At 41.7% G+C, this 21930-nt stretch overlaps 1 long non-coding RNA gene across 7 annotated transcripts in view; it reads left to right on the top strand.

Moving 5' to 3' along the window:
- The window catches only part of LOC118543510 (uncharacterized), a 393677-nt gene that overhangs the window by 162128 nt on the left and 209619 nt on the right, over positions 1 to 21930 (top strand). The gene's annotated exons all lie outside the window — the stretch shown is intronic.

The raw sequence follows: 21930 nt of genomic DNA, 5'->3' as shown, positions 1-21930 counted from the left end.
TACTGTTCTTATCCCCATTATATCCCATAGGATTCTTCAATGTGGGAAGCTCCAACTCTTCTAAACCATTTTACTCGTACCATCACTACAGGGAAGTATAATGAAGAAATAATTAACAAATATGGGGAAATTACAAAAGCTTAAAAATTTCAGTCATGTCCTCAATCTCATTTTTTGGCCTTTCTAACATGGTCACTGCCTGTAGGAGGCAGGGTTACACAGTGGTTATTTTGAATCCCCAACTCAGCCTCCCGCTAACCAGGAGGGACTTGGCAGCCTGTGTAACTTTTGCACTCTTGGTTTTACCATCTGCAAAAAGGGGACACCGAATCTGCCTCTCAGGGTGGTTGTGAGCATCTTGCGGGATGATGCAAGTGTGCTCCTAGCCGAGAGTATGCGACATCATTACGGCTCTGACTATTGTTGTTAATGTCACTGAAGCAAAACCTGCTGGAGCTTTTGCCAGCTGTGGTAGGTACTGGACACAGCTGTGACTTTGTCTTCCCAGGGGTGACACTGCCTGAAATCCTGCTCCCTACTCAGCCCCATTCCTGAAACTAGGGCAAGAACAAACCACCTGGAGCTTCATTGACCTTCTAGGCAAGACGTAATGAACCAAGTCTGGAAAACTCAAGCCAAGGAGCACAGAGGTAGAAGGCAAAACCAAAGTCTAGCTCAAGGATAAATGCAAGTTGGGTTTCTTGAGAAGGCCTCTGGAAGGAGCTCAGATACTCATAGTTTAAGTCAAACGAACCATAGCTGAACAGCAGATAACAATTTCTAGATTTGCCTGAAAGTTCTTTGGGTGGGATCAAAATCATGCAGAATACATGTTGCTTATCTCATGGGTGCTTGGGCTCTCTTCTAGGTGGCTCTGACTCGACTCCTGTTGCCCTCCTTAATAGCAGAACAGAAGCCCCAGCCTCCCCAGATATCAAAGATAAGATGGTAAACTCTTTTTAAAGGAATAAATAAATGAGTGAGAGAATGAATGAATGTATACATGAATATAAGAAGGACAAGGCCCCTATGACAGCAGAAGCTGTCTGCAGACAATAATCCCAAATCCAGACCTCCAGCCTTTCCTTGGAAGGACAATATATATGTAAATAGAGCCATCACATTTAGAATGTCAGGCCTCAGAGGGTTCCTCTGGAGCTTACAAAGGCCACTTCACATTTCTCCATGAAATTACAAAACTTGACAGCTTTCTTAACACAGTGATGGTGAGGAATAAAAACTTCAGAAATTATGCTATTTGAAAAGTAAACTATTTACTGTTCAGAGGGAAAAGTCTGAACTTAACTACTTGGCAGCTGTCAAAATGTAACCCTACGACACAACAGTGATTTAAAATGTAAATAGAGCTTCAGGCATGCAGAGAAGGAACTAGCTATCCCCACCCAAGCCTCCTTCTGTGGCACCTTCACCTGCAGGGAGAGGACCGCGGCCCAGGCACTCACCCGTCTCTGCCTGGACCAGATCGTAGACTACCTAAATTTGTGGGTTTAACTCTACCTGCACCTCCTCACTCCCAACGATATAAAGGAAGCATCACAAAGGAAGGCCTGGAGATAACATTTTCATGAAGGAAGTATGCACTAAATGAAGTCTAGGTTAATAACCAAGGCAGACATTCTTCAGAAAAAAATTAGTATTTGACCTCCAGGAACAAAAGGTTGTGTGTGAAATGCATTGTGCCCCCGTGTGTTCTCACTGTGAGAGTTAACCGCGTCCAGGTCTTGAGGTGTGCACACGTGCCCATGCAAACACGCTCATCCTCTAGAGCTGTGTGCCTTGAAAATAATCAATTTCGATAAACCTCAGATATTTCTGTTTAATTTTGTAACATGGGGAAGACCAGGCGAGACTCCTTGGTGGGTAGCAGTCAACACAGTCCTCACTGGCCTATTTGCCCCTCCTTAGCTGTGGGCATCTGCTACCCCAGGGCCTGGCAGGTGGATGGGGTCGGTGCCAGTGCCTGGGGGGCCAGTGCTGTTCACAGTTTCGACATGAGCTGGCAGACGTTGCCCGGGGTGGGGGTAGGGACAGATGACCTCTAAGTTCCCTTCTCGTCCTGAGAGCCTGCGATGAACTTAGCAGACATGACCCCGATTTTCTGCAATATTAATCACCCCGACCTATAATTCTGAAGACTTTTTGTGTCTCTCCCACGTTTTCTGGAAGACTAGTCCAAAATGTGCAGCCTGTAGACAGAAATGTGATCCATCAGTTTTGTTCTTGCTTTTTATTTTTTAATTGCACCATAGTATTAATATAATTATGTGACAGCACGTGACCAAATATGAAATGCTTCATACACAAAAAGTCATAAACACTTTATAATGGCAGCCAAAGCACTCAGAAGCTCTGGGCAGCAGTAAGCCAAGCTTAATTTTTAGAGGAATATCAAAGCTAAAGAAACCAAACCAAGGAAGTTGCCTATGGATGTAAAATTTTGGGCACAGTTCAGTTCATTTCAATTCCATTCAAAAAATATATGTATCTACTAAGTAGGCACGGGGCACCGTGCAGGTTCCTGTTCCCTATGAAGAGGGTTTGCTTGTGTTTAGGGATTGGTGCTACACAGATGGTTTCAGAGAGATGGTGAGAGGTGGATCAGAGCAAGAGCACAAATACACAGTTTTCCATTTAATAATCATAATTATAAAAACAATTAGAAAAAGCTACCATTTACTAGAGGCCAATCCTATGCCAGGGTTTATGCCACACCAAGCATTCTCTGTGTGTATGAGTGCTCACATCCATTATTCCTAATCCTTGCAGCAGCTCAGCCAAGAGAGTCATTCTTATTTCCCATTTTCTACAGGAGAAAACCAAGTCATGGCTGGTTATGTGTCTTGGCCAAGGTCACGCAGCTCTCAGGTGCTGAGGCAGAGTTTGAAGACATAATTGTCTAACTCCAAAGCGAGCGCGCTCTGCATCACACATACCTGCATTCACCTCCATCTCACCACCTTCCACAATGGCCATTACTACTTGGCAGAAGGGGTGGGGGGGCCCTCAACCTGGCCTGTGACTTTTGGTGAGAGCGGCTCAGCCTGTCCCTCCAGACCCTTCTACTTGCTGCCTAAGCCAGGCACCTCTCCTTGTTATTCCAAGTGGACCAGTCGGTGGTCCAGGCAAGAAGTGGAGAGACAGCTTCTGAACCTGGCTTTGAGCTCTGGGAAGTCCTCTAATGAGTCCATTTTGGCTGAGTATTTTCCAGCCACCTTCACAAATTCTTCCTTTCTTCCGTTTAAGTCGATTTGACTACAAATACAACCTCGCTGACCTGGAGTCTCTCAGTAGCTCTGAGTAGGGCCCATCTACCCCGAGGCAGGGTTCCTGGTCAGAGGGCAGAGCCTGCGTGGGAGTGAGTCTTTGAAAAGGCAATTGGCTTGTTCCCTGAAGTAGGTCACATGCTCTCAGCCCTCTCGTCCTCCTCCTCCTGTTGGAGCCACCCAAGGGGAAGCTCATGTGAAAACAGCAGGTTACTCCCCATCAGCAGAGATACATCTTTGCCCCCCGTGATGGGCTCTGCTGGTCCGGCAGCCACAGGCAAGCTGTGTTTTATTCGTGAACATCCTTCTTGTTTCAGCAGATAATGGACTCTAGTTAGGAGACAACACAGTAAACACAGCATAAACATTGGGATGTGCAGCTGGAATGAGTCTGCATATAAATAAGAGTGCTGGGAGCCAGGGAGGTAATAAGTCAGGAATGCAACGGAGAAAGGTTATTAAAAGCGGAGGTTGTAAAAATCTGCAACAAGGCTGAAAGCTTGGAGCATTTCTTGATTACAGAGGACTAAAGGCATCGGCCTGTCTCATCTGTGCTCTGCCTCGCTGGGTGACTGGGCTCCTCACTTAAAATCCTGCTGTTACTCACTTTGTTCAGTCATAAAGTTGGGATTTTATACACTGAAAACAAAAGAGAGTTGTCGGGATGTTGTGAAGACTGTACATGAAAGCATTATGAAAAAGTTGATACTGCTGCATGAACAGAAAGTTATGTGATTCTTAATTTGGGTAAGTGGCTGAAATTACTCTTTTACACAACTGAGCCCTCTTCTTGGTTGAATATCAAGCAGAGTTAATCTTTTGTAACAGAAATCTCTCAGGGACATATCAGGCATAAAAGGAACCAAGAGTATTTTCTGTTGTGTGAGAGTCAAAATAGAAAGGTCCTTTTTATTAGCTTTATACCGGTCAGGATATGGTGGGCTTTGCTGCAATAAGAAATAAATCCTGAAATCCCACTGGCTTAAAAATAGTAACAGAAAGGAGGATGTTCCTGTCTCTCTGACACGACACCCAGCATGGCTGTGGCATTTCTCTCACAATCAGTGAGTCCCGAGCCCTAGGCTGCTCCCTGTCTAGTAGCTACACCGTGACTCCTTGCTTGCCTTGTAAGGGAAAGAAAAGGCTGGATCCCACGAGGAGATGTTTTTAATAGTCAAGCGAGGAAGTGGTTTATCACTTCCACTCCTATTCTGTTGTCTGTAACCCAGTCACGTGGCCCCAACCGAATTACAAGGGAGGCTGTGATGCGTGGAGGAGCCCAGCGATGTCTCGGGTGAGCTCCGTGCCTGCCTCACCTATCTTAAAGTTAGTGTCTGGCGACTGGATATACGGGGGTACCTTGTAGTCGTGGAGGACACGATACTGCTTTGATGTTGCTCCGATGGCTTGTAAGTGTCTGGCCAGGATTACGAGCTTGCATATTTTGGGGGCGGAACAAGACTCCCAAAAGGATTTACCAACCAGCTGTAAACCTCTATATGACACTGTGATTTTAATTCTGGACACTGGTGCTTCTGAACCCTGGTTTATTCAGGATAACACTTAAGTAATTTAACCATATTTCCAGGCTAATTGTTGCCATGCCATCTTAGCAGCTATGATATAATTGGGATAGCCTTACCTTTTAGCCTTCTAATGCCAAGGCTAATAGCTTTGGTCAGGCATTTTACTCTTGATTGGAACACTTTATTAAAACCCTGAATTGTGCAAAAAGAAACACTTGTTAAATGCAATCATATTACATCTTATAGCCTAACATCTGGCATTTCCATAGTCTGAAGTCATTACGAATTGCTGACATTCATTGCTACCTTAAAACTTTCTGAATTTTAAAGCGATTCAATGGTATCTTTCAGAGTTGCAGAAGATATCTCAGCATTGAGATTATTTAGATTTAAATTAATTAAACCAGGAGGCCGTTAGACTGATATAGTTCTAATGCCGTGGCAGCCTATGGAAGCAAACCAAAATCTAAGCCTGTAAATGCCTCAAGGTGACAAAACTGAAACCTGTGGACAACCAATCACAAACAGCGAACTAGGCCTTAATCAATAGCCAATCAATAAGTTCCTTACTTTGCTTTTGTCTTTTCTTTATAAAAGTCTCACCCCTGGAACTCTGGTCTGGGGGTGAGGGCAGGGGAGGGCGGCTCCCCACCACTTTTGATCGATGCTACCCAATTCGAATCAATATTTGCTCAAATAAACCCTTAAAATTTTGAATATGCCTCAGTTTATCTTTTAACAGATTCCAATGTTATATTATTGGAACAGAACGGACATCTATAGAAAGCAATTGCTACCTTAAAATAGCACTCTGAATTTAAGTTAATTTTAAATACCTTTTCCAGATGGACAACCAACTGTTTTCATCAGTTTGGAACTTCCTAGCAGTAAAATGCTGGTGTGTAAAGGTTAGTCTTTCATTTTATCTTCAACAATGCAGTCTGTTCTTAGACCCAGTCCATCCTCTTTCCGTTTGTGAGCTTGATGATTTGAATTCACCAATCCTAAACTCCATCTGTTTGTTGCCTGAAAACAGTTGAACAGATTTCAATAAACTTAGAAACCGTAAATAAATTGTTAAATAAGCCTGAATGATGGGTAGGATTTCAACACTGAGGATGGACAGCCATTGTATTCATTTAAGACTTACAGATGTGGATTTACTCATGTCTCATCATCCACAAGGTCAGGTAAGAATTTCCTACTGTCTCATACTCCAAGTGGTGACATCATTTCCTTCCAAACTTTGCAGAAGAAAGTAAATCCAGACTGAATTTAAACCACAGGATCTGTCCCCTCTGATTTCCCTAGGTCCTTGAAATTAATCATCCATACATTCTTTTTGCATTTCCATCAGTTTTCCTACAGAAGAAACACATGATAAACAAAGGGAAAATGATAACACAATATAAAAAACATTTGTGTATTATTTATTCTTTAAGAATTTGAATATGTTCTAACAGCAGAAGTTATGGTGCTTTTAAAGGCATTGTTGAAACCCCAGGAATTCTAGGGAACACATGTTGTTATAAAACATAAGTCACATAACAAGAGCTACCTTTTTTTTTTTCTCCTAATTACTATTTACTGCAGGTATATTTCAAGCATTGCTTAGCATTTTCCATATGGCATTCCATTAATATTTGCACAGAATTTGTCAGTTATACTTTCTGGTCCTCATTTAACAGATGAGAAAAGCAAGTCTGGAAGAGGCTAAGTAACTTGCCAAAATAACAAGGCTGGCAAGTAGAGGAGCTGTGATTCTAATGCAGGTCTTTATCCTTTCCTTTTGATTTCTTTTGTTTTTTGTTGAAGGGGTTGGGTGGTGCCAGTGAAATAAGACGCATCTTTCTTCAAGTTCTTTGTTGCTTCCAGAAAGTCTGTGTTGATTAGGTAAAAGATGCTCAAGCTTTTGTTTCATCGATGTTCTTTGATATTCCTATTTCAGATAATTCTTTTAAAGGGACAGCAAGGGCATGTGTGCTAACTTCCTTCTATAGTCACATTACTCAGAGATGAATACAGGCATCTGAACATGATTAGAGCCCTTATTTTTTTCTGTATTTCTACCATGAAATACGGATTCAAAATACATTTCAGGTCCTGTTTGTTTTCATATTGACAAACCTCTTGTATCCTCCACTGATTACCTTTTTAAAAATTAAACTTTGTTGAGATCTAATTTACATAATTAAGATTTAACTATTATAAGTGTCCAATTCAATGAGTTTGGGTAAATATGTACACCAGTGTAACCACAAGCACAATAAGGATAGAAATTTCTATCATTCCAGAAAGTTCCTTCCTATTTTTTGTAGCTCATCCCTTTGATCACATGAAGTGCAATTTAGCAATGTTTTCTTCTATGGTTTGTGTTTTTTTCTCTTCAATCTAAGAAATCTTTGCCTATCTCAACATCACAAAGATTTTCCCCTGTGCATTCTTCTAAACTTCTGGAGTTTTAAGTTTTCACATTTAAGCCTATAATCATTTCAAGTTAATTTTTATGTATGGTATGAGGTAATGGTCAGGCTTTATTTTATATAGATACCAGTTTTCCGGCACTTTTTGTTGAAAAGACTATCTTTTTCCCATTGAATTACCTTGGCCCCTGAAAATCAATTGATCATATGTGTATAGGTCTATTTTCAGACTCAGAATACTTTCCCATTGATCTTTTTGTTTATCCTTGTGTCTTACTTGGACTTTATGGATTTTGAAATCAAGTTCTGTAATTCTTCCATTTTTTTTCTTTTCAAAACTGTTTTAGGTATTCTATATTTTTTGCATCTCTATATACATTTTGGAATCAAGTCACTGAGAATTTGATTGGGAATGAATTGAATCTATAGATCAATTAGGGAGAATTAACAAGTTGAGTGTTTTCAATCCATGAACATGTAATATCTATCCATTTATTTTAGTCTTCAATTTTTCTCAGCAAAGTTTTACAGTATTAACAGAACTTGCACATATTTTGTTAGATTTATTCCTAAGTATTTAATTTTGGGTGCTATTCTAAATTCAATTTTTAGTATTTTTCTTAGTATACAATTGATTTTTGTATCTTGTTTCCTGAAATGCTGTTCAACTCATTATTAGTTCTAAAAGTTTTTCTCTAGATGTATTAGAATTTTCTTCATATAAAATTGTGGCATCTTTGAATAAAAACATTTTTATTCTTTCTCTTTCAATCTGTATGCCTTTTTTCTTTTTCTATCCTTGTTGAATTAGCTTAGACCTTTAAGTACAATGCTGAATAGTTGTAGTGAGAGAAAACATCCATGCCTTGTTTTTGTCCCTAACGGGAAATAGTTTAGTTTTTACCATTAAATATTATGTTAGCTATAGATATTTCATGGATACTCTTTACCAAGTTAAAAGAAGAGGATAGATGTTAAATTTTGTCATATTATTTTGCTACATCTATTGATAGGATCATGTGGTTTTTCTCTCCACTATTTTTTTAATATGGTAAACTATAGTGATTGGTTTTGAAATTTTATGCCCATCTTCTAATACTTGAATAAGCCCACTTTGTCATGATATATTATTCTTTTTTATATATTTCCATATTTGATATGCTAATATTTTGTTAAGGAATTCTGCTTCTATATTCATGAAGGTCTTCAGTTTTCTTATACTATCTTCATCTATTTTGGTATCAGGTTAATACCAATCTCATAAAATAAATTACAAAATATAGTAAGGAAGAAGTAAAACTTTCACTATTTGCAGATGACATGATACTATATATAGAAAACCCAAGAGGGGTGCCCTGGTGGCTCAGTCATTTAAACATCTGACTCTTGATTTTGGCTCTGGTCATGATTTCAGGGTTGTGAGATGGAGCCTTGCAGCAGGCTCTGTGCTCAGTGGGGAGTCTGCTTGAGATTCTCTCTCTCTCTCTCTCTCTCCCCCTCTGTCCCTCTCCCCCCACATCACACTCTCTCTTTCTCTCTCAAATAAATAATAAATAAATCTTTAAAAAAAGAAAAGAAAACCCCAGAGACTCCACCAAAAAACTATTGGAACTGATAAATGAATTCAGTAAGGTTGCAGGATATAAATACAATATACAGAAATCTGTTGCATTTCTAGACACTAATAATGAATCAGCAGAAAGAGAAATGAAGAAAATAATCCCATTTACAATTGCATGAAAGATAATAAAATACCTAGGAATAAAGTTAACCAAAGAAGTAAAAGACCTGTACTCTGAAAACTCTGATGAACTGATGAAAGAGATTGAAGATGACACAAAGAAATGGAAAGACATTCCACACTCATATTGGAAGAACAACTATTGTTTAAAATGTCTATACTACCCAAAGCAATCTACAGATTTAATTAAACAATCCCTATTGAAATACCAACAGTATTTTTTTTTTTTTTTACAGAACTAGAACAAACAATCCTAAAATTTGTATGGAACCACAAAAGACCCTGAGTAGCCAAAGCAATCTTGAAAAAGAAAAGCAAAACTGGAGATACAATTTCAGACTTCAAGTTATATTACAAAGCTGTAGTGATCAAAACAGTATGGTACTGGCACAAAAATAGACACATAGATCAATAGATCAGAACAGAAAGTCCAGAAATAAACCCACAATTATATGACCAATTAATCCTCAACAAAAGAGGAAAGAATATCCAATGGGAAAAAGACAGTATCTTCAACAAATGGTGTTGGGAAAACTGGACAGCCACATGCAGAAGAATGAAACTGAACCACTTTCTTACACCACATGCAAAAATAAACTCAAAATGGATTAAGGACCTAAATGTGAGACCTGAAACCATAATAATCCTAGAAGAGAGGACAGGCAGTAATTTCTGTGACATCAGTTGTAGTAATACCTTTCTAGATATGTCTCTAGATATGTCACCTTACCCAATTGGAAGCCTGGGTTCCCACTCTGTTGCCTTGTTTAGAGGCATAGCCCTTCCTCTTCTCACACAAGGTCATAATGTGTCAATGTCCCAGAGGGGCCGCTGGACTCAGTTTTTAATGGAGGCAAGGTCTTTGCATCAAGAGGAAGCATACAGAGGAAGATAGCAGATATTGAAGCCAGGTGGCAGCCTTCTAGAGGGTGGCAATAATTAGAGCTGGTGATTGAAAATTTTCTAAGACTAGATTTCCTTAGAACAAAGGTTTAGCCTAAAACTTCAGTGCCCTCCTTTCCTTTTAAAGGGATGTATGCAGAGAACCCTCACTTTCAATGGTGTTTTAGGTTTCTCAAGCACTCCTTGAGAATAGCACTCCTCCCCTACCACCAATCTCCCAAGCAATGCTATCCAAGGCAAGCCTGCTAACTGCTGAATTCAGCTTTCTGGGGAACAGGAAACAACCAGGAGTTGGCATGTTGTGGTGTTTAGGCCACATGAATATTAAGACCTATTTGCAAACAGTATAGAAAAGCTAAATTGAGTTAATTTCTATTTCTTGAGTTGAAACACTGAATTAAAAAACAATTTAAATGTCTTACTCTTTTGGAAAAAAAAAATCAATGCTTTAAAATGAATTTCATTTTTTAAACTTATTGTTAATTCAATAAAGCCTTTTGGGCTTTTTAAGCTAATTGTCTTTGAACTCATTTTAAATTTAAAAGTTTTTATAATTTTGATTTTTATAATTTATAATTTTGATTATCCTCACTATATGGCAGTTCACATTATAATCTTAGAAGGGTACAGAAAAAACCATCAAGATCCTTGTGCAAGAATGACACAAATAGTTTTGAAGCATTACTATTATTTTTGTAGAACAGTAAGAATTATATTATCCCATTTTGTTTAATGGAATCATATGTATGTATGTGATTCCATTATATAATGGAATCGTATGTATAGAGTGAAAATTTATAAATTCGTAGAAAAATATCTGAAAGGCTGTATAGTAGAATGTTTTAGAGAGAGAGCACACATGAGCAGGGCGGGGAGGGGCAGAGAGAGAGAGGGAGAGAAAGAGAATCTTAAGCACGGTTCACACATGGAGCCCAACGAGGGGCTCCGTCTTACGATCCTGAGATCATGACCTGAGCCAAAATCTACAATCCTGAGATCATGACCTGAGCCAAAATCAAGAGTCTGACGCTTAACTGACTGAGCCACCCAGGCGCCTCATCAATGTGGGTATTTTACTATAATTTTTGTACTTCTATTTTAACTTGATTATTTCTAGCAAGTTTTAAGAAATTTTATAACTGATAAAACAAGTAATTTAAAACATATTTTAGGCCATGAATCAAACAGTTTGTTTGAATGTGGTCAGATTTATTTTGTCCATATGTGAACAGAACCTAAGGCTCTTCTTTTTTTGGGGGGGTTCCTTTTTTTAAATTTTAAGTTCAATTAATTAACAATATAGTGTATTATTAGTTTCAGAGGTAGAGTTCAGTGATTCATCAGTTGCATACAACACCCAGTGCTCATTCCATCACATGCCCCCCTTCATGCCCACCACCCAGTTACCCCCTCCCCCTCCCCCACCTCCCCTCCAGCAAGCCTCAGTTTCTTTCCTATGCTTAAGAAGTCTCTTATGGGGGCGCCTGGGTGGCTCAGTCGGTTAAGCATCTGCCTTCGGCTCAGGTCATGATCCCAGGGTCCTGGGATCGAGCCCCGCATCGGGCTCTCTGCCCAGCAGGAAGCCTACTTCTCCCTCTCCCACTCTCCCTGCTTGTGTTCCCTCTCTCGCTGTGTCTCTCTCTGTCAAATAAATAAACAAAATCTTAAAAAAAAAAAAAAAAAGGAAGTCTCTTATGGTTTGTCTCCCTCTCTGGTTTCATCTTGTTTTATTCTTCCCAAGGTTTTTTTTTTTACTAACCAGAATCATGCTGTATGTATTGTTCTTTGATGTGCTTGTTGGAGATGTTCTCAGCCTAGCACACTCTATCCATTCCATATTCCACAGAAATAGTTAGATGTTTGGGTTGCTTCATTCTGCTGTTATAATTATGCCCACTTTTGTGCACAAACTTGAGCACAGGGGCTGGAATTTGAGGGGAAGAGTGTCAATTTGAGCCCTTGGCAATCTGAGGTGAAGGCATGTTGACTTGGCATTGAGCAGGTGGCAGGCCACGCATGCTGACTCAGGCAGGAGGGTGGCTGGACTATGAATTTGGGACCCACAGGCCGATGGCATCGTGTGTGACAGGGACGTGGCTGGTTTTGCTTTTAATTTTTGTTTTTCTGGGAAACTCGATCTTTCCCTCTATTCTAAATGAAAGCCTTGCTGGATAGGGTATTCTTGGCTGTAGATTTTTTCCTTTTAGCCGTTGGAATTTATCATGCCATTTTCTTCTGGCCTGCAGAGTTTCTGCTGAAAAACCCACTGGTAGCTGTATGGGGTTTCCCTTGTATCTACCTGCTTTCCTTTCTCTTGCTGCTTTTAAAATTCTTTCTTTATCACTACTTTTGGCCATCTTATTTACTTTGTGTCTTGGTGCAGACCTCTGTGGGTTGGTTGTGTTGGGGGCTCTCTGTGCCTCCTGGATCTGGATTTCTCTTTCCTTCCCAAGATTCAGGAAGTTTTCAGCTATTATTTCTTCAGACAAATCTTCTGCCCCCTTTTCTTGCTCTTTTCCTTCTGGGATCCCTATCACGCGACTGTTTTGCCTGACAGTGTTGCTGAGTTCCCTGGGTCTATTTTCATTTTGCGTATTTTCTCCCCCTGTCCTCTGCTCGGCTTGATTGCTTTCCATGACTCTGTCCTCCAGGTGGCTGATCCTTTCTTCTACTTCCTCTTGCTTGCTATTTATTCCAGATGGTCTATTTTTATTTCCATTTAGTGAGTCCAGTAGCTCTAATTGGTTCTTTTTTATGTCTTCTATCTCTTGGTGGAGGGTCTCATGGAGGTCCTGCACTCCTTCCTCAATTCCAGCGAGTATCTTTATGAGCATTACTTGAAATTTGCTATCAGACATATTACTTACCTCCGTTTCACTTAGGTCTCCTGCTCTGATTTTGCCCTGTTCTTTGATTTGGGACATATTCCTCTGTCTCCTCATTCTGTCTCTTGCGTTGTCTGTTTCTCTGTGTTAGGAAAGTCAGCTACATCTGCACTTGAAAGTAGTGGCTTTATGAAGAAGTCCTGCAGTGCAATGTCTGTTTCCCAGAACCTGGTGCTTCAGGGGGTGTCTCCTGTGTGTGTTGCTCCAGGGGTGTCCTACCATTGTGGCTGGGATGTGTTTGCCTTCAGTCCTGTTGTCTGCGATGGCTCCCTGCCTGTTGTGGGCAGAGTCTGGTGCCCGTGGTGTTAGTGGGCTGCTCCGGGCTGCCTTGGGCTTAAGTTGAGTCAGACCAGGAGTTTGCCAGAGATGCAGTAGCACCAAAGTGCAGGCACTGTCCCTGTGTAGTCCCCTGAGAAGCTTTTGTTGGTGGGTGGGGCCTGCAGTCAGACCCACTGCCTGCCCCCAGCCCATTGCTGTGGTCACAGTCAGACTGGTGTGTGGTTATCTTCCCCTCTCCCTGGGGCAGGACTCACTTTGGAGTGGTGCTGATCCTTTCTTGGGCCGTGTGCACACTGCCAGGCTTGTGGCACCGCTTTGATGGGATCTTGCCAAGAGCGATTGGAGGGGCTGGATCTGCTTCGCTGTGGCCTCTTGTCTATGCTGGGCTGTGGAGAGTCTGTTCTGCCAGTTTTCGGGCTGCTTTCTGAGTTATTTATGCCGATGTGGGTTCTCTCTAGGAGGCCACATGGCAAGAGGTGAGCCCAGGGATGTCCTACTCTGCCATCTTCCCAGCAGCCTCTGCTCCCTAAGGCTCTTCTTAAAAGTTTGGCCACAGGGCACCTGGGTGCCTCAGTCGGTTGAGTGGCCAGCTTTTGATTTGGGCTCAGGTAGTGATCTGAGGGTTGTGGGATTGAGCCTCACGTCAGGCTCTGTGCTCAGTGTGGAGTCTGCTTGGGGTTCTCTGTCTCCTTCTGCCCCCCCCCCCACTCCCTCTCTAAATGAATAGATAGATAGATAAATAAATAAATAAAAGCTAAAAAAACATATTTGGTCACATATTATGAACATCTTCCAAGTCATTAGTCTTCCACAGCAATGATATTTTCAATAGTTTCATAATATTTTGCTTTTTAAATGTATAATCACTTATTTCTAATTTTCAAATTTTTAATTTCAGTGAGAACACATGCTCACTGGGTGTAGTACAGAGGTCAGGCAAAGCGAGAAGTAAAGCACTCTCTTCTCAGCCACTTTCCACCTCCTTCTCTACATGAACACATTTGTAAGAGTTTAATGTACATTTTTCTGGACTGATTACTACTTCATGCAAATTCAGTCAGTACATGCTCTTTCCCCATCCCACATCTTCTTTTCAGTACTTCAATTTCTGATTCTCCCAGTGGTAATCTAGATATGATTTACTAACTTCAAATGTCATGTGTTGATTTGCTCAGTATATGGGGCGTGAGAGCATTCCCTCTATTTCCTTCTCCATTCCATCTTCAATCATCATGTTTTAGTTTTAAGTCTATTGTTTTATTTTCTAGCTTTGGAATTGTATTAAAATAACTATGTGTTGACCCATCTCCATGCAATTACATTTGCCTTGCTCCTTTAGGACTGGGGCTGGTAAAGGGCTAGATTCTATATGTTTTGGATTCTGTAGACTCTTTATGAATTCTATACATTTTTCTTGGCATCTGCGTGTATATACCAGGATTCTGGCTCATCCAGTGACCCCACTTTTCCTTCCAGAGTAGCCATGGACCCCAGGCTCACAGACAGCAGCCTGCAATCTGACTGAGAGAAGACCCACAGAGAAAGGAAAGGCAGTGAAAATGTGTCACCAAGACTCCAGATTTGCCTTCCTCCACTGTCTTGCATTCATTTGCGTCTGACTTCTTTGTGTGTATGGGCACAAGGCCCATAAAGGCTTTAAGGCTATGACTAAAGAACGTATTTATTTTCTTCTTTGGACATGCTCATGAGCAAGAAGGAGGATGAGGTCAGGAGATGTGTTACCAGATGCTCTTTGATATTCCCAAAATTAATAACTGTCTTCAAAGGGGTAAGGTTACCAAGCAAAGAGCCGGGATTTTCTGGAAGTAGTTTCTCAGAGAAGCCTTATTTCGATGGCCCCATCTGTCAGCCTGGGATCACACACAGGCTTTGCAGACAGAGTAGGGTTTCCAGTAACTCCTGCTACTTCCAGGCAGGAAGGCAGAGAGGATTTGAAGGAATAGCAAGTGCTGTGACAGAGAAGGAGCGGTGCCGCTCACCTTTCTTTGCCTTTTAGAAATAATCCTCTTATCTGTACAGCACTTTTGAAGCCTTCCTTAAATGAATCTTCAGGTGCTTACATAATAAGGCTTTCCCATCAGGCAGACCTAATGCACCCATTCTGCAGCCAAGAAGATCAAGGCCAGGGCCCCTCACACTGCTTGTTTAGATCATCAGGGATTTTCCCCCTTTGTTTCCACTGTGTTCCAGCTCTGCCTGTTTTCTCACTGTCTCTGGTTTCCCACTCTTGGCTCCACTTCTGCTTTTTTGGCAAAATCCTCTGAAATTTTTATGATTTTTATTTCCTATCTTATATAGTTGTTTTACCAACTAATTCGCCTGCCTCTTTTTTTTGTTGTTGTTGTGGAAGTCACTCATCAAGTCTTTGTAAGGCATTCCACTTGGTATACATCAAAAGAGCTCTCTGATCATGTTCAGCTGTCATTGGCTGATGTGACCATTTAGTTAAATGACATTATTATGAGAGCATATACAACTGGTGTAAATGGGTGGGTGTACAGTCACAACTGGCATGGCTGAGCATCCAACTTGATTGGTGGAACTGACAGTGTTAGCAGATACCAGAAATTAGCCACTTAGCAGAGAGCCTTCAGTGTGCTGTGCCATCCGTCAATATGATTTGCCCAAGACATGGAGAGGATTCATTAAGCAAGTGGTTGTTTAAAGCAGAGTGGTTTAGAGAGCTTGCACTTCCGTAAATCCTATAACGATTAGTCTTCAGAGCTCTTTCCACATCATAGGGGACATTGCTCTCTAGCTTGCCTCCTTGAGACCTGAGTCTTGATTAGCCTATGTGGCTAGAACCTCAGCAGATCCATTTTGGGTGTGGGGGTCTGGGAGGAGGTGGGATGGTTCAGACTACCCTGAAATTGTCTTCCCAATTTCAGGTTCAATGCCAAGATCGCTGAACTGTGAGCCCAGCATATCTCCAATTATTCCTTGTGTTAGAATCCTTCTCTCCCTTCCCTAAAGATGTCCATATCCAAATCCTTAGAGCCTGTGAGTATAGTATATGACATGGCAAAGGGAACTTAAGGTGGCAGATGGGATTAATGTTGCTAATCACCTTACCTTAAAATAGAGAATGATCCTGATGGGCCTCATGGAATCATGGAATCAGAAATGTCCTTGAAAGTGGCAGAGAGTGGGTTGGAAGATGTGCCTGTGGAGAAGCTCGGAGTAATGCAATGTCAGAAGAACTCAGTGTGCAATGAAGGGGCCATGAGTCAAGGACTGTGAGTACCCTCTAGAAGCTGGCAAAGGCCAGGTTCTCCCCCAGGGCCTTATGAAGGAATGCAGCCCTGCCTGCAGCATCAGTTTAGCCTTGTGAGACATGCCTCAGACTTCTGACCTCCAGAACTATAAGATAATAGGCTGGTGGTTTTTAAGTTTGTCATAATTTGTTACAACAACAACAGGCATCTAATGCACCCACCTTCTTATTTCTGTGACATCCTCCATTTTCCTAATAAAGGAAATTACATGTAGAGGATTTCTTTAACGTAAGCTCCGAATTTTACAGCCCCTTCCTACTCCCCACTGTTATTTAACAGTAGTTTTAAAGCTGCTGCTTGTGTCTAGAGGAATGTAAAACAAAAGGCCAAACCTCTTTACAACAAAATGTTTAAAATGCTTCAAATATCCAAGGAGAGCTTTTAAACAGCAGTTCTGTCATGGATGGTGAAAGAGCAAGGAGCATGAAGTGCTCTGCAATGTATCATGCTTGATAAGCCAAAGCCCTGAGTGAGCAAGTGTCAGGCCCCCACCTTGTTGGTGGGAGGGCCTCTCAGGGCAGCCAGTGTCCCCTGCCCCAGCTTGCTTGGCTGGACGGGTCCCCGGAGTGACCTTGTAAATACCAGTCACCACCAAGTTTATCTTGGCCAGTGTTGTCTATCAGCACAGAACCTCTTACATTTAGACAAAGAGACCCCAGGGAGTTGCAAGGAGGAGAAATGCTGAAGGGAACATGCACTGCTAAGTCACTAGGGCTTTGTACAAATCACCTGAGGAAGCAGAGTGGGGAGCAAGACATCCAGCAACAGGTGTGAGGCTTGTTGCTACAGGAAGTTAGAGGACTGTGAGGAGGTGGGAACGTTTCCCAGTTCAGAGTCCAACACAGAGATAAGATCCCTGTGCAGACAAACATGAATGGAGGATGGTGATGAAGTCACGAATGAGTGCCCAGGTGGTCACTGTTTTGGCATGCAAAGGAGGGGCTTTCACTCTCAGCTCAGGTGTCTGGGGGCCCAGTGGAAAAAGAACAAAGCAAACAGAAGAGGAGATTGGTGGGTTTCTACGTGGGGGCCAGACTGTGAGCAAATATACTTGCTCATGTGACCCCTGGTCGGCAAGAAGGAATAATGTGGGAGATTCTGTTATGGGACCCATCCTGAGTAAGAAGCTTGGGTAAGCGGACTCTTGGCAAATTGTGGCGGTTCCTTAATTGCAAACTAAGAAAACAGACCTGCTCTCATTAATAGAGATTCTCTGAGGTTCGTGAATATTGAGGTGACACACATAAGCATTTCGGAAATATTAAGGATTTAGAGATGAAAGAGAGGGTTACCCAGGATGGATGTGTGGCTTGTATAAGGCATTTCACCTAAGACTTGATTCCCTTGTATAAAATTGGGTCAAGGAGCCTCCCCTGTATCTTCAGACTTAAGAATAAAGTGGGATATACATAAACTATTTTGTAAATTTTGAAGTACTTTGCTTAAGTTATGATTAATATTTTCATTGCTCTTAATAGATTGACTTAAATTTATACAAATTCATCAGAATTACTGAAGCTTTATAATAATTTTTCTGTCAAAGTATTTTGTGGTGAAAGAATGAATTGATTTCTTTTTGGTCCTTCCTTTGTTATCTCTTATCTGTTCTCCTCTTGACCAAATTCCACGTTTCTACTTTCTCAATGGCCATTCACTCATCTGTCCACATCACATTGGCCTATATATCCCCATTGGTTCATTGAAATTGCTTTGGACAAGGTCACTAATGATCCTCTAATTGTCCGATTCCATAATAATAGTAACAATAATAATGATGGTGATAGCTAATTCTTATTGAGCCATAATTGTGTCAGGCATGGCTCTAAGTGATTTGCATATATTAAATAGTTTAAATTTGCACTACTTTGTGAAGTAGGTATTATTATCAATCCGATTTTATTTTATTTTATTTTATTAAGATTTTATTTATTTATCTGACAGAGAGAGAGAGCGCGCACAAGCAAGGGGAGCAGCAGAGGGAGAGGGAGAAGCAGGCTCCCCATAGAGCAGGGGGAGCCCGATGCGGGGCTCAATCCCAGGACCCCGGGGCCATGACCTGAGCCGAAGGCAGTTGCTCACCCGACTGAGCGACCCAGGCGCCCCAATCCAATTTTAGTAAGAAGGAAACTGTGGCAGAGAGGTGTCCCTTGCGTAGGTCACAGAATTAGAAAGTGGCAGAGCCCGGGCGCAAACCCAGGCTGTCATAGTCCAACACCACACCTGTACCCATTACGTGATGCTACTGCCTCCTCGTCGGACTGCCCTGTGCTAGATGTGGGTGTTTGCTCCCCTGGCAGCCCCTGGCTGGGGATAGGACATTGGAAAGCGGAGTGGGTGGGTATGCTAACGCAGTGGAGCTGGTGTTAGACTTAGGAATTCTGCTGCTCTTGACATGGAGAAGTCTGTGGCACGAGCCAGGGTTGGCAGCCTTTCCGAGGGTCCTTGGTCTGGGGCTCTGAGAGGATATATGCAGAAGGACTGGCTGAAGAGGCTGGTGCAGAGAGCCGGGTGGTCCTAGCTAGGTGTTGGGACAAGAGACCAGCAGGGAGGAGGGCTCAGTTTCTCCAGATCTGGGGTGCAAGAAGGGTTATGATGATGGCCCGTGGGGAACCACGGTGACTTTCAAAGCCTCTTTGTGGCATTTTGGAGGCTTCAGGGTCTTTGGTTTCCTGCTGCCTAAGTGTCCATGCCTTTTCATTAGGTTCTATGCCTAATATGCCTTGGTGGTCCACACATCTTCAGGTTAAAATGGCCAATGGGTGATACTAATAAAGCAGGCAGTACCCCCTTATACTCTCATGGGCTTCCTCTCAGCCTTCCTAGGGAAGAGTGAAACTGGACAGAAAAGGCAGAGCCCACTGAAGTCTGCCCATGGACATGCCTGCGTCCTACAGAGATGTGAGAGAAAGGGAGGGAAGAAAAAGTCACTTTCTAGAATGCTGTGTTGAGGAAAAACCCTCAAAAATGAAATAAAGTTTTAATCAACTGGAATACAAATGTGTTAGCTGGCCTGTTCTGGGATAAGTTATTTTTTCAGATGTACATAAAGCAATTTAGCCGCTCATAAATTTAACAAGTCAAGACATAGTCCCTTAAAAAGCAATGTTGAGTAATTTGCCTGTTATTTTATGGAAACCATTTAGTAACCATATAAAGTAAGTGAGAGTAGACAGTATAAATATTCCTAGCACTCCTAATCAATGAAGAGAATCCCTAAGAGAGGACTCTGAGAATGTCCTGGAACAACCTTGTCTACCATGTCTGAGTGTGCATGTGGGTGTGAATGCAGGCATGAACGAGGACAGCTTTGTCTGTGCAAAGACATTTTATTTTGTCGACAGAATGAAAACAATTTGACCATGGCAATCTTGACTCTCCGTGGCAAAGAAAGCTTTGATTGGTCTTTGTCTCCAGAATAGAACACGTTGGGTCTCTGGAAATCTTATAGCTACTTAAATAATTTATTCCAATGGGCACCAACCAGGACCGTGCCTATTTTGGGAGCCCAATTTCTTCCATGAGTTTCCCACCTCCCCCAGAAATCCATACCCCTGTTGGAAACATCACTGAGATGCTCTGCTAGTCCTATAGAAGCCCTCCAATATCTGTTCCCTGGGCAGAGTCTCTAATTACCTACCATTATCCTTTCTTACTCTCTCCCTCTTAATAATACAACATTACCCCCACCCTGAGTTTTAGCTGGGAACATGGCCCACATCCACCCAGTTAGAGGCTGATTACTCAGCCTCCCTACAGTTTAGCTGTTGCATGTAATTAAATTTTGGCCAAGAAAGTGATAATGGAAGTGATGTATGCAAACTTCCAGACTGAGTATAATGAAGCTATGTGTCTTTCATTCTTTCTTTTCCTCTCCCCTCTGGCTGGGAAATGGCAATCGAAGCTGCTCCTTTGGACAGAGATGGAAGCTTCAAATTGAGGATGGCATAGCTGTCCAACCTCTCTGGACTGCTGGATGAAAGAGAAATGAATTTCTGTTTTATTTAAGCCTCTGTATTTGGAGTCTCTTCATTAAAGCAATTTTACCTGTAACCTAAGTAAGACATGGCCTAAAAGATCTACATGTAGGGCCCATTTGTGCCCTGAAATACTTGGGTTGATATCTTCCCCCTAAGTGTAGATCTACTTCCTGATGACCAAACAGAGCTACTGTGTGAGTATCTGGGGGGCAGAGCTGAGGACATTGTGGTTTGTTTAAACCATTATTGCTTGGAAAGCTAAGGAATGGAATTCATGGCAGTAGCTGGGAGAGCACCACCTAGAAATCCACAAACACCTGTTTTATTGTTGCTGATTATGTAACTTTTTATTTTGATATAATTTCAAGCTTATACAAAACTTACAGAAAAGTTACAAGAATATTACAGGAACTTCTGCAAAACCCCTTTTCAAATTTTCCAACTGTTTATATTGTATCCGTTTACTTTATCATTGCCCTCTGTGTGTGTGTCTATCAATGTATCTTTTAAAAATTAGTTGAGTTGAGGCGCCTGGGTGGCTCAGTCGTTAAGCGTCTGCTTTCGGCTCAGGTTGTGATCCCAGGGTCCTGGGATCGAGCCCCACGTCGGGCTCCCTGCTTAGCAGGAAGCCTGCTTCTCCTTCTCCCACTCCCCCTGCTTGTGTTCCCTCTCTCGCTGTGTCTCTCTCTGGCAAATAAATAAAATCTTTAAAAAAATAAAATAAAAATTACTTGAGTTTAAGGAAACTGTCTTTCATGATCTTGTACATTTTGAAAAACATAGCCCAGTTATTTGTAGAGTGTTCCTGTCATGATTAGATGTAGTTTGTGTATTTGGGGCAGGAATATCACAGAAGTGAGGTTGTGCCTCTTGGTGCCTCCTATCAGGAGTCAAGTGATGCTCGTTTGTCGCTTTGATCACTGAGTTAGAGAGGTAGCCACCAGATTTTTCCATTGTAAAGCTACTTTTTTTTCTCTATTAGTAAATAATGTGTAGGCAGCTACCTTGAAACCATGTAAATATCCTGTTACTCATCATACATTCATTACCAGTTTTAATATCCATTGATAAATTCATACCTAGGAGTTTTAACATGGATTTACTTGGAGAAAGTATATTGTCTCAAAAAGGGCTTAGGACTATGTAAGAAGAATGGGGTTTGGAGTCTAGTTTCAACCAATCAACCCCAGACCTTGATGTCCTCTTTTGCAAAACAGATGGGGTGGAGACGGTGTTCTTGGGTGAAATGGCTTCTATCTAGCTTTCTAAATCTAAGGATCTGGAGTTTGTAGACATAGTCTGACATCCTGGGGAGACTATTTCTTTGAGGTGCAACACTTCACATGCTTTGTTCGGATCTTCAACATCCCTGGCTGTTAATCACTAAAGTCTCAGAAGTTTTCTACACTGGAGAAGTTTTAAAGTATGGCTATTCATACTTTGACACTTATCCCATCAAGAGGTGGGACCTAGACATGTCCCCTTGAATCCGGGCATGCCCATGCCCACTTTGGCCAATGCAGTACAGCCACAGCGACATTATGTGACCTCTGAGGTTTGGTGCTCAGAGGCCAGGGAGCTACCCCCTTGTTTTCAGGAAGTCTTCATCTTGGATT

Source organism: Halichoerus grypus, chromosome 10, assembly GCF_964656455.1.
Source record: "Halichoerus grypus chromosome 10, mHalGry1.hap1.1, whole genome shotgun sequence".
Lineage (NCBI taxonomy): Eukaryota > Metazoa > Chordata > Mammalia > Carnivora > Phocidae > Halichoerus > Halichoerus grypus.
The sequence above is the reverse complement of the archived record's forward strand: the minus strand, read 5'-3'. Positions and strand labels throughout refer to the sequence as shown.